This window comes from Marmota flaviventris, chromosome 9 (assembly GCF_047511675.1).
Source record: "Marmota flaviventris isolate mMarFla1 chromosome 9, mMarFla1.hap1, whole genome shotgun sequence".
Classification (NCBI taxonomy): domain Eukaryota; kingdom Metazoa; phylum Chordata; class Mammalia; order Rodentia; family Sciuridae; genus Marmota; species Marmota flaviventris.
In genome coordinates, this window is record NC_092506.1 from 8,482,300 (window position 1) to 8,498,245 (window position 15,946).

Genomic DNA, 15,946 nt, shown 5'->3' on the forward strand with positions numbered 1-15,946 from the left:
AAACAAAACAAATCAGAAAGAGCAGAACTGATCGCTCTAACATCCTGTATCGTCATGTGATCTCTCTGTCTTGCACATGTTCCCACCATGATGCCATCTGCCATTAGACCCTCTCCAGAGGCCAAACCAATCGACCTAACTGATCTTGAATCCTCAGTTTCCAAAACGATGGGTTTTTGTTTGTTTGTTTGTTTTGATTTGTGGTGCTGGGAATCAAACCCAGGGCCACCCTCATTCTAGGCAAGACCTCTACCATTGAGCTATTCCCCCAGCCCTCAACCTTCAAAACTGTGAAATAAATAAACTTTTTACAAAGTTTCTAGCCTCAGGTCTTTTGTTATAGTAACAGAAAATGAAGGAATATAGAGATGTAATTAAATCAAGTATTTTAGGATGCTATCATCCTGGATTTAGGATGGACATTAAATCTAATAGTGTTCATAAAAGAAAGGAGCCATGTGTGGTGGAACACACCTATAATCTCAGCAACTAGGGAGCCTGAGGCAGGAGAATCTCAAGTTCAAGGCCAACCTCAGTAATTTAGTGAGGGCTTAAGCAATTTAGATCCTGTAAAAGGGGTGGGGGAGAAGGAGAGGGCTGGGAGCAGTGGTGTACACCTATAATCCCTACAACTCAGGAGGCTGAGACAGGAGGATTGCAAGTTCCAAGCCAGTTTCAGCAATTTAGTGAGATCCTGTCTTTAAAAAAAAAAAGAAAAGTAAGGTCTGGGGATGTGGCTCAAGCCTTAGCGCGCACGTTTGGCATGCGCGGGGCGCTGGGTTCAATCCTCAGCACCACATAAAAATAAAATAAAGAGGTTGTGTCCTCCAAAAACTAAAAAATAAAAATATTTTTTAAAAAAGTAAAAATAAAAAGGCTGGGGATGTAGCTCAGTGGTAAACTTTCTCTGGGTTCAATCCCCAGTACAGAGAGAGAGAGATGAAGAGAGAGGGAGGAAGGAGAGGGAGATTGGAGACATTCACACACACAGAGAAGATGGCCATATGAAGACAGAAGCAGAGATTGGAATGATACAGCTACATGCCAAGGAGAAAGGCATGGAACAGACTGTCCCTCAGAGCCTCCAAAAGAAACCAACCTTGCTGACGCCTTGATTTTAAACTTGTGGCCTCCAGAACTGGGAGAAAATAAATTGCTGTTGTTTTAAACTGTCTGGTTTGTGATACTTCATTACAAGAACCCTAGGAAACTAATACATTCCCATGGCTCTATATTTCCTAAATTCAATTTATAAAATTCTTCCTCCATGACCCCTGGTCCCTAGAAACCCTGATAGTACCAGATTTATATCCAGATTGTGGTGCCAGCCATTAAAATGAACTCAATGATACTCACCTCCTGATAATTCATGCCCTGAGTAGCCCCCTCCCACACTGAATAGGGCTGACCCTGTGACAACAGAATACCGCACAGTGAAAGTATGCGGTTTCCCAGATGAGATTCTAAAGGACTTGCATTTTCTGCTCTGGTGTTTTGGGTTGCTGCCTCTGGGGAGGTGGGAAGCCAGCTGCCATGCTGTCAGAACCCAGGGGCAGCACAGTGGAGAAGTCCACCTAGCAAGGACTAGGGCTTCTCCCTGACAGCAGGTCCCAGCTTGCTAACTCAGTGAGGGGCTCTGTCGAAGAGGATCACCCAGCACTAGTCAAGCTATCAGATGGGTCAAGCCCTCGCCAGCATCTGGACATCAGACTCATGGGAAACCCTGAATCAGGATCCAAAGATAAGATTGTTCCTGAGATTCTGACTCACAGAAGATTTAGTTTCATTTGCTATGTCACTAAGACAGGCCCCAACTACAGGGTCCTTGGGCCCCACCCCCGCACTAGAACCCAGTAGGAGGCAACCTTGGTGTCTATATGTAAGGATGACACCTAGTTTCACTGCTCTCTGGAAGGTGCTAGGCTGGTCAAGGCTGGAAGGAGTCATCTAAAATGACCATGGGGGTGGGGGGCTGGGGTTGTGGCTCAGCGGTAGAGCGCTCACCTAGCACAGGTGGGACCCAGTTCCATCCTCAGGACAAAATAAAAATAAAGGCATTGTGTTGTGTCCATCTACACCTAAAACAAACAAACAAACAAACAAATAAATAAAATGACCATGTGGACTGCTCACCCATAATCTATTGAGCTCACATGTACCGGAGTGGGGGGGGCCCTCGTGGCTTCCCTCTGTGCCTCCAGGTACCACCCGGGGTCTGTCCCTCTCCCTCTCTCCGGCCTTACTAGACCCCACAGGCCACCAAAGTCCCAATTTTTTTTTTTTTTTTTTGGTGGTGCTGGAGATTGAGAACCCAGGGCCTGGAGGCAAGCACTCTACCAGCTGAGCTATGTGCCCAGCCCTGATTCAGGCTTCTTGTCTGCAGTTGCACCTGGTGGAGGTGCTCAAAGAGCTGGTTGAGGGCTATGAACAGAATAAGAGAAAGATGCACCAGGTGCTACTGGAGGTGAGAAGCAACCCTCACCAGCTTCCCCTGTCCCTTGCCTCCGGCCTTGAGGCTGCCAGGGCTGAGCCCGGACCCCTTACCTACAGGTGGACGAGCTGGAGGGCACACACTGCACAATAGGGGCTGGAACTCTGTTGCCCATCATGCTGCTGAATGATGAGGAAACCGAGACTTAACTGTGTCAGGCGCCAGTTTTACATTTTGTGACCGTGTGTGTATCTTTGTTGACACATACCCTGTTTGTTAGTTCTGCAGTGCGTGACCCCAGCCCTTGACCCAATGGCATGATGAGGACAGTGTTCTTGAACTCCATAGTGTGTATATATATATATATATATATATATATATATATATATATATTTATTTATCATTAAAGGTTCAAAACTATAAATAAATAAACAAAATAAGCTGATGCAGTGGCACAAGCCTGTAATCCCAGCAATTTGAGAGGAACAAATTTGGGGCCAGCCTCAGCAAGTTAGCCTGGCCATAAGCAACTTACTGAGACTCTTTCTCAAAATAGAAAATAAAAAGGACTAGGGATGCAACTCAGTGGTAAAGTGCACCTAGGCTAAATCCCCATACCAAAAAAAAAAAAAAAAGAAAGGAAGAAAATAAAAGAAAGAAAAAGACAATAAATTAAAATAAAAATAAATAAAGTGACCATGTGGTTTGGGGACATAGCTCGGTAGAGCACTTGTCAAGCATATTGGAGGGGCTGGGGATGTGGCTCAAGCGGTAGCGCGCTCGCCTGGCATGCGTGCGGCCCGGGTTCAATCCTCAGCACCACATACAAACAAAGATGTTGTGTCCGCCGAAAACTAAAAAATAAAAAAGCATATTAGAGACCCTGGATTTCCTCTGACCATCTAATTGGTCATCTAGTTTATCTGGCCCTGGAAACCAGGGAGGCTAAGACCCAGAGATTGCTTCCCAAGGGCAGAGAAGAGGAAAGATGTCCTGGCTTTGAGGTCCATGGCCTTTTTAGGTCTTTGTCCAGGTGACTCACCTCCCCCGTGAACAGACCTGCTGTGCACAGAGACTGTTGTCCTCTCTAGTTTGCCATGGCTGCTGTAACCAAGTGCCGCAGATGGGGAAGACCAAACAACAAAAGCATATCTTGTTGCCAAAAGCTTGGTCCTTGTCCCCAGTGCCAACCCAATAACAAGGACACAGTTTTGAGAAAAAGGAAAAAGAAGGAGAAACGCAGGAGACTCCTGTCCCAAAGGCTGTGTTTTTCCCATCAGCAGGAACAGGGGGTTTTTAAAGAGGTGACTCAAAACTATGTTCCCCTATTCTCTGTTGAAGTTGTAATTTACTTGTTAATTTGGGATATAGCCATTTCTGAGATTTTCTGGTAGCACCTCCAAAGTCTGGATTACTTCTTTCCTATGGTGGGTGTGTGATCGAGGAAAGGCAAATCTGCTTAAAATGTGCAAGAAAGATAATCCTGTTTCCCCTGAGATTAAGGAGGGGCAGAGAGGAAGAAAAAGAAATTTGTGTCCATTTTAAAAATAAATGGCAGTGGCAGAAAGCATAAAGTGGACCACTGTTAGAATCTCACAGTTCCAGAGGCCAGAAGTCCAAAGTCAAGGCATTGGCAGGGCTTTGAGAGAAGGTGCTATTAAGCAGGGTCCTGTCCTTGGCTTGCAGGAGGCGGTTGTCATGCACACATAGCCTTCTTTTTACATGGCTGTGTCCAAATTTTCCCCTTCTATAAGGATACCAGTCATATTAGATTTGGGTCCCCCAATGACCTCACTTTAACGAAATTGCCTCTGTAAAGGCCCTATGTCCAGAGCTAGGGTTGTAGCTCAATGTTAGAGCACTTGCCTAGTATGTACAAGGCCCTGGGTTCCATCTGCAACACTGGACATTAAAAAGAGAAAGAGAGGTGCTGGGGATGTAGCTCAGTGGTAGAGCACTTGCCTGGCATGCACGAGGCCCTGGTTTCAATCCCCAGAACCACACACTAAATAAACAAACAAATAAATAAATAAATAAATAAAGTCACATTCTGAGGTCCTGAGGGTTAGTACTTCAACATGGGGGTTTTGGATAGGAACAATTCAACCTATAAGACCCTGGGACTTCCTGTTTAAGGTCAAGATCTCTGTCCATAATCTTTTTTTTTTTTTGAGACAGGGTCTCACTAAGTTGCTGAGGGCCTCCCTAAATTACTGAAGCTGGTCTCAAACTTGTGATCCCCCTGCCTCAGCCTCCTGACTTGCTGGGATTACAGATGTGCACCAACACAACCAGGCTTTTCTGCCCATAATTTGTGGACTCTCTCTCTGACTCCCACCAATCCATTTCCTAGGAGACATCAAGAATCCCTCCTGGCATACTTTATTGATGGAGCAAACAACAGACTAGAGTCTTCATCAGCAGTTTCTGGATATCTGCCAGTCAATATCTTCTGCTTAAAACTTGGCAGACAGGGCTGGGGATGTGGCTCAAGCAGTAGCGCGCTCACCTGGCATGCTTGCGGCCCGGGTTCGATCCTCAGCACCACATACAAACAAAGATGTTGTGTCCGCCGAAAACTAAAAAATAAATATTAAAAAAAATTCTCTCTCTTTCTCTCTCATACTCTCTCTTAAAAAAAAAAAAAAAAAAAACTTGGCAGACAGGCTAGGTACACTGGTGCACACCTGTAATCTCAGTGACTTGGGAGGCTGAGGCAGGACAATTGAAATTTCCAGACAGCCTCAGCTACTTAACAAGGCCCTAGCAGCTTTGCAAGACCCTGTCTCAAAATAAAAAAATCAGAAAATCTGGGGATGTGGCTCAGTGTAAAGTGCTCCTGGATTCAATTCCTGGTACCAAAAAAGAAAAAAGAAAAAAACAACTTGGCAGCAGAGATTGTTGTTTATAGTTTTTTTTTGTTTTGTTTTGTTTTTTTGGCGGGGGGTACTGGGGATTGAACTCAGGGGCACTTAACCACTGAGCCACATCCCCAGCCCTATTTTGTATTTTATTTACAGACAGGGTCTCCCTGAGTTGCTCAGCACCTCACTTTTGTTGAGGCTGGCTTTGAACTTGCTATCCTCCCATCTCAGCCTTCTGAGCCGCTAGGATTAAAGGTGTGCACAATTAAGCCCAACTTGTTGTTTATAGTTTTGATCATAAATGTCCACCCTGGGGGGCTGGGATTGTGGCTTAGCGGTAGAGCGATCACCTAGCATGGGTGGGACCCGGGTTCGATCCTCAGCACCACATAAAAATAAAGGCATTGTGTTGTGTTTATCTACACCTAAAAATATAATAAATATATATATAAAAAAGAAATGTCCCACCAGAACTCATTGTTGAAGGCTTATTCCCCAATGCAGCAGCATTCAGAGGTGGGGATTAAGAGGTGATTGGATCATGAAGTCTCTGACCTCCTCTGTGGGTTAATCCACTGATGGATTTATAATTTACTGGGCTATTGTAAAGTAGTGGAATTTAGGAGATGGTCTAGTTAAAGGAAGTAGGTCCCCCTTTCTCTTCTTCTTATGTGAAGCATTTAACTCACTTGTTTATTCTTCTATTAATTTATTCAACAGTATTATTAGGTGCCTACTATGTATTTGTACAAATTAGGGTCTGGGGATGTGAAAAATTCATAGGCATTTGACCTCCATTCTTATTTCTTTTTCTGTTTGGTACTGAGGATTGAACCGAGGGGCGCTTTACCACTGAGCCACATCCCCAGCCCTATTTTGTATTTTATTTAGAGACAGGGTCTTACTGAGTTGTTTGGAGCCTCACTGTTGCTGAGGCTGCTTTGAACTCCTGATCTGAACCGCTGGTATTACAGGCATGTGCCACCCCATCTGGCTTTTTAATTTTAATATTTTTTATTTTGAGACAGGGTCTTGCTAAGTTGCTTAGGGCCTCATGAAGTTGCTGAGGCTGGTCTCAAACTTGTGATCCTCCTGCCTCAGCCTCCTGAGTCCCTGGGATTACAGGTGTGTGCCACCACGCTTGGTTTACTCTCATTTCTATTATTATTGCTACTCTTTTGACTTTAAGGAGCTCCTTATATACTGGTAAAATCAGTGGAAGATTGGCAGAAGCAGTATGGAGCCTAGTAGTGTGAATCTTTATGGAGTGAAGGGGGTGGGGCAGTTGAGAAGGGCTGGGGCAGGTGGTAATTGGGATACCTTAGGCTGATTCTCTCAGCAGCCATTTATTGTATACCTACCATATACCAGTTGTTATTCTAAATGAAGAACTGGGCTTAAAGGGAAGTACTAGGGAAAGAAATTGACCCAAATAAATGGTTATATTTTGTGTATGTAACAATGAATCCCACTAGTGTGTACAATTAAAATAGATCACTGAAGCTGGGATCGCACAGACTTGTAATCCCAGCAACTCAGGAGGCTAAGATATGAGGATCATAAGTTCAAGGCCAGCTTCATCAACTTAGCAAGACCCTAAGCAATTTTGCAAGACCCTTTCTCAAAGTAAAAAAATAAAAAGGGCTGGGTATATCGCTCTGTGGTAAAGTACCCCTGGATTCAATCACCAGAAATCTCTCCCCCACCCAAAAGAAAGAGAAAGAGCCGGGGTGTTCAGATAAATAAGACAAAGGCCAAAGTCTCTGGGCTCACAGAGGAGGAGACGGAAAGATAAATAGGTAGATAGTTACATTAGACTGTAGTCAGTTTTGAGATGGGGGTGGGGGGAGCCTGGGGTAGAGGTGAATGCCTATACCTATAATCCAGCAACTCAGGAGACTGAGGAAGGAGGATCACAAACAGGAGGCGATTCTGGGCCACTTAACACTGTCTCAAAAACAAAACAAAACAAAGCAAAAAAAGGTCTAGGGTTTTAGCTCAATGGCTCAGTGGTAGAGTGCCCCGGGGTTCAATCCCCAGTATCAAAAAAAAAAAAAAAAAAAAGAGAGAGAGAGAGAGAGGGAGGGAGCCAGATGTCATAGACAAGGTGACACCTGAGCTTTATCTTTTGGGAGGTAAATAAGAATTAGTCAGCAAGAAAAGCAGAAACCAGGGGCTGGTGATATAGTTCAGTGGTAGTGCTTGCCTAGCGTACAGGAGGCCGTGGGTTCAATGCCCCCCCAAAAAAATATAATAAAAAATTAGGAGCTGCATTTCAGGAATCACACGTACAAGGACTCCAAGGCCCAAGAGAAGACTCGATTTGTGCAGGTAGATGAAGAATCCTTTTTAGGATGAATTGTTTCTGAGGTTGTGGTTGCAGGATACGGAACATAGACATTCACTAGGCTCAAGCAATAAGAAAATAAATCAGCTCACATGACTAAAAAGTTCCAAGGTTCTGTGGCTTCAGCTCAAGTTGGTCTAGAGGCTCAATGTTGTCACTGAGAAACCAGTTCTTTTGTGTCTTTGTGTGTGTGCATGTGTGTTATTCAGGATTGACTTCAGGGCCTCCTGGATTTTAGGCAAGTGCCCTATCACACAGCTATGTTCTCAGCCCTTTTAAACTTTTATTTTAAGGGCTAGACAGGTGGCTCAGAAGAGTGGTAGGGTGCTTGCCTAGCATGCATGAGTCCCTGGGTTCAATCCCCAGCACCACAAAAACAAAACAAAAACAAATTTATTTTGACCTCAGACTTGTGATCTTCTTGCCTCAGCCTCCAGAGCTGCTGAGATTACAGGTGGGCCGCTTTCTCCATCTTTTCAAGTTACCCTCGGCAATGTTGGTTTTTTGTGAAGATCAAAGACAGCAGGCAGAGCTCCTGGGCTTCCTGGGCTTGGTTCCATATTTGCAGCAAGCTGATTGGGCCAGTTCAGGTCCTAGGCAACTTCTGGGCCAATCATGGTGTCTAGGGCCTTGGGGAGGCTGACATGGAGGTGGGATAAAACCCACAGCACCACAAGGATCCTTGAACAGGAAAGGGCAAGTGGACGTTAGGGGCACAGACTTTGAAGAAGGAGATAAGCAGCTTGAACTTGAACCTTGAACGTAATCCAAGGATAATGAGAAACAGAGGATTGACTTGATCAGAAGGACTGATCTGACTGTTGAATAAAGGACAGATTAGAGGAGTCAGGGAGGCCCCTTGAGACCAGGCTCTTTCCATACTGGGATGAGAAGCCTTGCTCAGTGGCGCCTGTCTGTAATCATACTGACTCAGGAGGCTGAGGCAGGAGGATTGCAAGTTCAAGGCCAGTCTCCGCAACTCTGCAAGGGGGTGTTAAAACAAAAAAAAAAACAAAAGAACTAGAACTTAAGATGTAGCTTAGGGTAGAGCACCCTGAATTCAATCTCTAGTGCCACAAAAATAAAATATATAAGTAGATTAAAATGGTTAAGGATGTGGCTTGGTGGTAGAGCACCAATGCGTTTAATTCCTGGTACAGCAAAAACAAAAACAAACCAACAAAAAACCCAATGGAGCCAGATGAAGGGGCTGGGGGCGTGGTGCTGAGGAAGGAGGATCATCACAAGCACAAAGCCAGCCTCATCAACAGTGAGGCGCTAAGCAACTCAGTGAGACCTTGTCCCTAAATAAAATACAAAATAGGGCTGGGGAGGTGGCTCAATGGTTGAGTACCCTTGGTATTCAAAAAAAGATAAAAAACAAAACAAAACAAAACAAAAAACCCAAAACCTAAATGGGATAAGGCTGGGTAGCGGCATTGGGGGAGGTACATTTACAGCATATATATATTTTTTTAATATTTATTCTGTAGTTGTAGTTGGACACAATACTTTTATTTTATTCATTTGTTTTTATGTGGTGCTGAGGATTGAACCCAGGGCCTTGCAGGTGCTAGGTGAGCACTCTACCACTGAGCCACAACTCTAGCCCCCATTGACAGGAATCTAATGGATGGATCTGGGAGTAAAGAAGAGGGAAGGGTGAAGGGCAGTTCCAAGTTCCTCCTTTGAATCTTGGCAGGAAGGAGGGTGCCTGCTGGTCATATGATGATAAAGATTCTGAGATCACTTTTGAACAGATCTAAGAGTTAACAAGCTAAACCTCAGTTCAGAAGGTAGTTGGTTGGATGTGGGGATATGGAAGTTGGGGGTGTCCACAGCACTCGGTTGGAGGAATTGAAGGTCTTGGACAGATCCCAAAGAACCAACAGAAGGTCCCAGGATGGGAGCCAGGGAGGAGCTGGCGAGCAGGAGAAGGAGGTGGCCCTCTCTGTCCAGTCCTGCCCAGAGGCTGAGTGAGCCCATACCCCAGAAGGGCCTATGGACTTAGAGATAGCAGAACCACTTGTGACCTTGGCAGGGACATGGTCTGTGGAGTGGCATAGGCTGCAGTGGCACTGCAGGGGGTTGGGGAGTGAGTGGGAGGTGAGGACAAAGTTGGAGGGGTGTGAATAACTCAAGAAGCTCAATTTGGGGGAAAAAGATTCTTCCTTCCTTCCTTCCTTCCTTCCTTCCTTCCTTCCTTCCTTCCTTCCTTCCTTCTTTCCTTCCTTCCTTCCTTTCTTTCTGCAGCAGAAGCTTTAGCAGAAAGGGGCCATTAGGGTGACAAGGTCCAGAGAGGGCCAGCAGCACATGGGGCATGGGTGGGAGCAGCTTTTGGTGCTCAAGGGGAGACAATCCTTACTGCAGGGACCCACGGGGCACATGGACCCTGGGAGTGAGATCAGGCTTGAAGGGAGAGGTGCATCCACACTAGCAGGAGAGGGCAGGAGCTGGATCTGTGGGAGCAGGGGCAGCCACGACACGGAAGGGCTTCTTCCCAGATGGCTTCAGTTCTCTCCGGAAGTGACAGGCAAGGCTAAGAGCCACACAGAAGGTGGGGTGGTGGTGAGTGGTGGAGGGCCATGGTGGGGAGGTGGGGTGGGAGGGGTACTTGCTGCCAGACCTGAAGCCCTGGGTGCGCGGTGGGCCGGGGGCAGAGCTCACCTGCAGGACCCAGCAGTCCTGAAGGGTTGGGCATGGGGCCTGCGGATGGGTGGACTAGGCCAGGATTTGCAGGGGGGGTGGGGCGTTCTGGGGTATCCGGTGGGGCTTGGTGGGTAGTGAGCAGACCTGTTTGGCTGGATCAGACACAGGATAGAAAACCCTTGAGTCCTGGGCTGGGAGAGGAGAGCTTAGCCTGGAAGGCAGTGGGGAACCTTGGAAGGCTGCTGAGCAGGAGTGGGACAGATCCAAGTTGTATTTGTATTTAAGAGTCTGTCTGGGCATGGTGGCGCATGCCTGTAACCCCAGCGGCTGGGGAGGCTGAGACAGGAGAAGTTCAAAGCCAGCCTCAGCAATGGCAAGGTGCTGTACAACTCAGTGAGATCCTGTCTCTAAATAAAATACAAAATAGGGTTGGGGATGTGGCTCAGCGGTTGAGTGCCCCTGATTTCAATCCCTGGTACCACCCCCCCATAAAAAAGAAAGAAAGAAAGATAAGAATCTCTATTCAGCACCTGGTACAGTGGAGCATACCTGCAATCCCAGCCACTCAAGAGGCTGGGGCAGGTGGATCACAAGGTCAAGGCAACTTAGCAAGATCCTTTCTCAAAATAAGAACTAAAAAGGGCTGGAGATGTAGCTCAGTGGTAAAGTGTCGTTGGGTTGGTCTCTAGTACAAAAACAAACAAACAAACAAAAAAAATGTGTTTTCAGCTCTGTGTGCCTAAAGGATTGGAAGGATCAGGCTGAGGCAGGAATGTGGAGCTGTTGACACGTCTAAAGGAGGATGTCAATTGTCTGATGTCATGGAGGGGAAGCTTCTTGCTCTGGAGGTTAGAGGTTAGATCCAGGAATCCAACTAGGGATAACCTTGAGCTGGTCTATAGGGTATTATAAGAGCCATGTGCAGAGAGGGCCCTGCCAGGGTGCTCAAGTAGGGACTCCAGCTTCAGAATTGATGACTTTTATTTATTTTTTTCATACTGGGGATTGAACCCAGGGACGCTTCACCGCTGAGTCATATCCCCAGCCCTTTTTATTCTGCATTTTGAAACAGGGTCTAAGTTGCTGAGACTGGCCTTGAACTTGTGATCCTCCAGCCTCAGTCTCTGGAGCCACTGGGATTACAGGTGTGTGCCACTGTGCCCAGCTCAATTGATGTTCTTAACTACATTCCATCATTTAATTCTCTTAATAATCAATGAGATCAGGATGATTGTCATACCTTTTTTAAAAAAAAATATTTTTTTAGTTGTCAATGGACATTTATTTATTTATTTTTTTATATAGTGATGCTGAGAATCAATCCCAGTGCCTCACACATGGTAGGCAAACGCTCTACCCCTGAGCTACAACTCTAGCCCTCTCATTCCCTTTATAGATGAAGGGATTGGGGTCCAGAGAGGCCAAGGACCTGCACTGAGGCCACACAGTGAGCTGGGACTCACCCTAGATTTGAGCTCCTGGTCTGCCTTTGTCCTCCACACTCTTGTTCTTAAGTCTCCACTGCTATGTTTCTAGGGGCCTCTGCTGCATGTGACTACTCTGAGAGGTTCTCGGTGGCCCTGAGGGGACCATGGTCCAGGCACTCAACCCAGGAACTTGGGGCTCCTACGTGTGCCAGGCTCAGCCTCCCTGGGAAAATGTCTGTGTCCAGGCTAAGGTAGGACCCCGCTGGTTCATGCTGCCACCACCAGAGGGCGCAGCTTTTGCCCAGGTAAGGGGTAGGGAAGACCACCCCCACCACTGCTTCCAGAGAAAAGGAGTGGGTTCCTGGGTCATGCAGCTGCCCCCTCATGGAGCCCAGGAGGTCACTGTTGCCTTTCTGTCTCTGTCTCCTGAGGTCTTGTTGACCCTTCCTCCAGTTCCTGCTTGGCTCAAGGAGTCGGCTTTCCTCATCCTGGGTGTCAGGAAGCTTGGGGTCTCCCTGCTGACCTTATGCCAGCTTTAGCTCTGTCCTTCCCCCAAGCAGCAGCCTTTTACCTCTGTCATCTCTGTCTTTTCACAAGGGACTCTGGGTAGAGTTGGCTAGAAGGCCAGAGTGTCACCAGGAGGGCCCAGAAATGGGAGGGTAGCTACCTGGGCCACACATCAGAAGGCCCAAAGGGTGTGAAGACAGGGAGGGACCAAATTCCTGTCTGGGCAGCATGGGGGGAGGGCAACAGAGACTTCACCTCCCCCCACTCCCAGTTGAGGGGAGCACTTTCAGCCTCCATGATAGACAGTTCAGCCAGGTTCCTGCCCAGGCCCTATCACCCTCCCTCCTTCACCCAGGCCTAATTGCCTGCCTTCCTCCCCAAGTTTAGCCCCTTGGTTGTGGCCACTGAGGGCCTGGCCAGGGTCCCAGGCACTACACCACAGCGGACTGCCTCACTGGGGACAGTCCCAGTCTGTCTGGCAGGCCTGAGGGTTGGGGATTGGCTGGAACTGCCCCCGCCTTTGGGAGGAGGGAGGGGGGCTGGATGGCTCACCCAAGGTCACCCTCCTTTCCTTTCCCAGCATCCCTGTGCAACCTTTGTCCCCTCTGCCTCACCTTGCGGGAAGACACAGGATGCCTGGCTGGCAGACTGCAGAAGAGCTTGGAGGAGAGGAATGCTCTGTGGGGCTCCCGACTTGATCCCGAGTGAGTGCCTGCTGTATGACAGGCCCTGAGAACACAGCAGTGATTTCAGTGACACCATCATACAAATCAAGTACATTTGTGTCCGTGAACTGTGTGGCCGAGCACCAAGTGCATTTGGCCAGGCCAGGGATAACTTCCCTGGGGACCTGAGGGGTAAGGGGCCTTTGGAGAAGGGAGGAAGGCTTCGGGCCGAGGCCTGGTGTGGGAGCCTCAGTCTCCTCATCTGAAGAGTGCAGGAAACAAATGCGCCCTGCTCACCAGCTTCTGCGAGCTGCTAGGCAGCCTGCATCCTGGCCTGCAGCTCTCAAAGAGAAGGCGCTGTCATCCCTCTTCCCGGCTGAAGGATGAGTAGAGCGCCCCAGCTGAAATGGTGGGGAAGGCTTTCCAGGGAGACCTGCGGCTCCCGGCTCTACTTGCCAAGCTGGCAGGTAGCATCAGGGAGGTGAGGGATTCTGGTTCTCACAGCAGGCTGACAAGCCGGGCTACCAGGCTGCTTTGGCCTCTTCCGCTGCCTCAGGGTGGAGGAGAGGAGGGGCTGGTCCCTGGGCTGCCTCTCCTCTCCCCTCCCATACCCCATGTTTCTGGCCACGTGGCACCTCTGCACCCCAGGTCTGTGGGAGGATAATTCCTAAAGTGGGAACTCAGGGGGCCAGGGAAAGGTACGTGGGATCTGGGGTATTGCTGTGACTCAGTCCTGTGGTACAACAGCACCCCATAGCCCCAGGGCGGAAGGGAGGGGGTGCTGTCTCTTTAAGAGCCTTCAGGCTGCTGGGAGCAGATGGCCAGGCCGGCCGGGGCCCCTTGTCCTTTGTGTGCCTTCGCACAAAAGAGGGGGCCATCTGGGGAGGGGGCGGCTGCAGCAGGTGGGGAGGGCTGGGCCTTGTTCCTCCCCTTTGGAACCCTGCTGTGTGCCCTTGCCCCTTGGGGGAAGGTTGCTCACTAGGAATGCCCCTCCTCTCTGGACCCCGTGGCCCCCACAGCTGCCCCCAACTCCTACCATGGCCCTGGGTGTCAGGTCTTACTTCTTTAAAACCTCACTTCATAGGGCCTAGGGACCCGATCCCCCACCCCAAGGAATAAACCTTTCTTCCCTGCCCCCACCTCCAGAGCAGATCTTCCTTTGGCCCTAAGAGAAGTGTGAACAGAATTAGGTGCTCCAGGTTGGGGACGGTCTCGGTCTCGGCATCCTGCAGATGGAGGCAAGCATCACTGGAGGTGCAGGGGGTGGTGGTGAGGAATCGGCTAGATGCTGAGGCCTAGGGGGGTGCTTAGGGGGCTGGGCCCAGGACCCTAGATCTGAGTATGCAAAGAGGCAAGGAGGGGGATGGGGGACCCAACTGAGGCCCTGCCTAATAGGCCCCAGCAGGCAAGATGAAAGATGCCTTGGTGGAAGAGGGTGGTGCACACAATGGTTGCCTGCCAGGCAGAACGGGACAGTGACAGCCTCCCTAAAGGGTGGAGGTGCTGGGGGCAGGGATGGCACCCCGCCACTCAGGAGGGCTCAGTCTGGAAAGACTTTTCATCTTGAAGCAGACCCCTAAGCTCCGACCGGGTCTTTGGTCCATTCACTTTTCTCCTTTGTCCAGACCTCTCCACCCTGGGGCTTGGTGCCCAATCCATGATTTAAGAGGAGGAAAAAAGGCCCCATAGCCTTGGCCTGAGGTGTGGCGGGCAACGTGGCTGCTGGCTGGGTGGCCCCAAATGCCCCGACAGCGGATAGCGCAGCAGCCGGGTGGGGTCGCGCCTGACTTTGCCTGGCCGCCCGCAAGGAGCCCCCTAGGAACAGGCGGCCCCAGCCAGGTCGTGGCCCCACCGCAGGACCCAGACCGGTTGGCCACAGGCAGTGTGGGTGGGGGCAGGGATCCCTGGCTGAGCCCTGGGCTGCTTCTAAATTTAGGAATCTGATTACAGAGTGGCCTAGGAAGGGAAGGGAGAGAGGGCGCGAGTGCAGGCGCGACTCGGTCTGGGCACACCGGGGTGTGACCGGGTGAAGGCGTGTCCAAGAGTCCCGGGCTCCAGGTGGGAGGGGCGGCGGGCGGGGGCTTGGGCCTGTGTGCGCTGCCGCACGTGCCCTGGGCGGCGGGGACGGGCTTCGGCGCTGTTAGCAGTCTCAGAGCCGCCGCCGGTGTGTGTGCTGGCTCTTTGTGTGCCTGGCAGGGTGGCTGGGTCTGGCTTTGAAAGTCTCTGCCCACCCCCTCCCCCATCTCCGTCTGTGCCTCCCTACCCGCTTCCCTGTCTGTCACTCTGCCCGTGCTTGTCCGGGGGGAGGGGGATGCTGCTTCCAGCTGGGGTGACAGTGAACCCAGTGGGGAGGAGACCCACCCCTCTCTCTCCTAGCAGTCCAAACCTTCCCTTCGACCTTCCACTTCTATCCCTCAGCCTTTGATGCCACCGTCTTGGGGGTGCAGGCTGCAGTAGTTAAAGGAAATTGGGGTGACCCCTGGGGACCCACAGATCCACCAGAAGCCAGGCTCTGGCCCAGTAGCTCTTGGAGGAATTTATTCCTCGCCTGTCCGGCCTCCCATCCGCTCTGGCCCCCAAGGGCGCATGAAGGGGGGTCCCCCCCTGCGGAAGGGGGGGCGGGGAGTTCCTTGGCAGGAAGGGAAATGGAAGGAAAAGCTGGGCTCCACCCGGGCGGGCGGGCAGGCGGCCTCTGGGCCCCCGGGGCAGGCGGCAGTAACCCGAGCCCACTGGTGTGTGGGGCCGGTGAGCGCGTGGGTGGGGCTGACCCCCGGCTACTCCTGTGGGGCAGTGGGATCTCCCCCAGGAGCAAGTCTGGGGGCCCAGGGACTGCAGAGGGCCCCAAGGAGGGACTCGCTCCCCACCCCGGTCCTGACCCCACCCCCTGGAGGTCTAGCCCCGGCCCCCAGGCCCCGCCCCCGGGCCCTCCCTCCCACCCCAGGGCCAGATGTTCAGCTGGCGGAGGCATCGGCTGGGGGAGGGGTGCTGAGGCCGCAGCCGGCACTACTTCCCTGCCAGCAGCTTCATTGTGTGCGCGAGGAGCGAGCGGCGGCGGA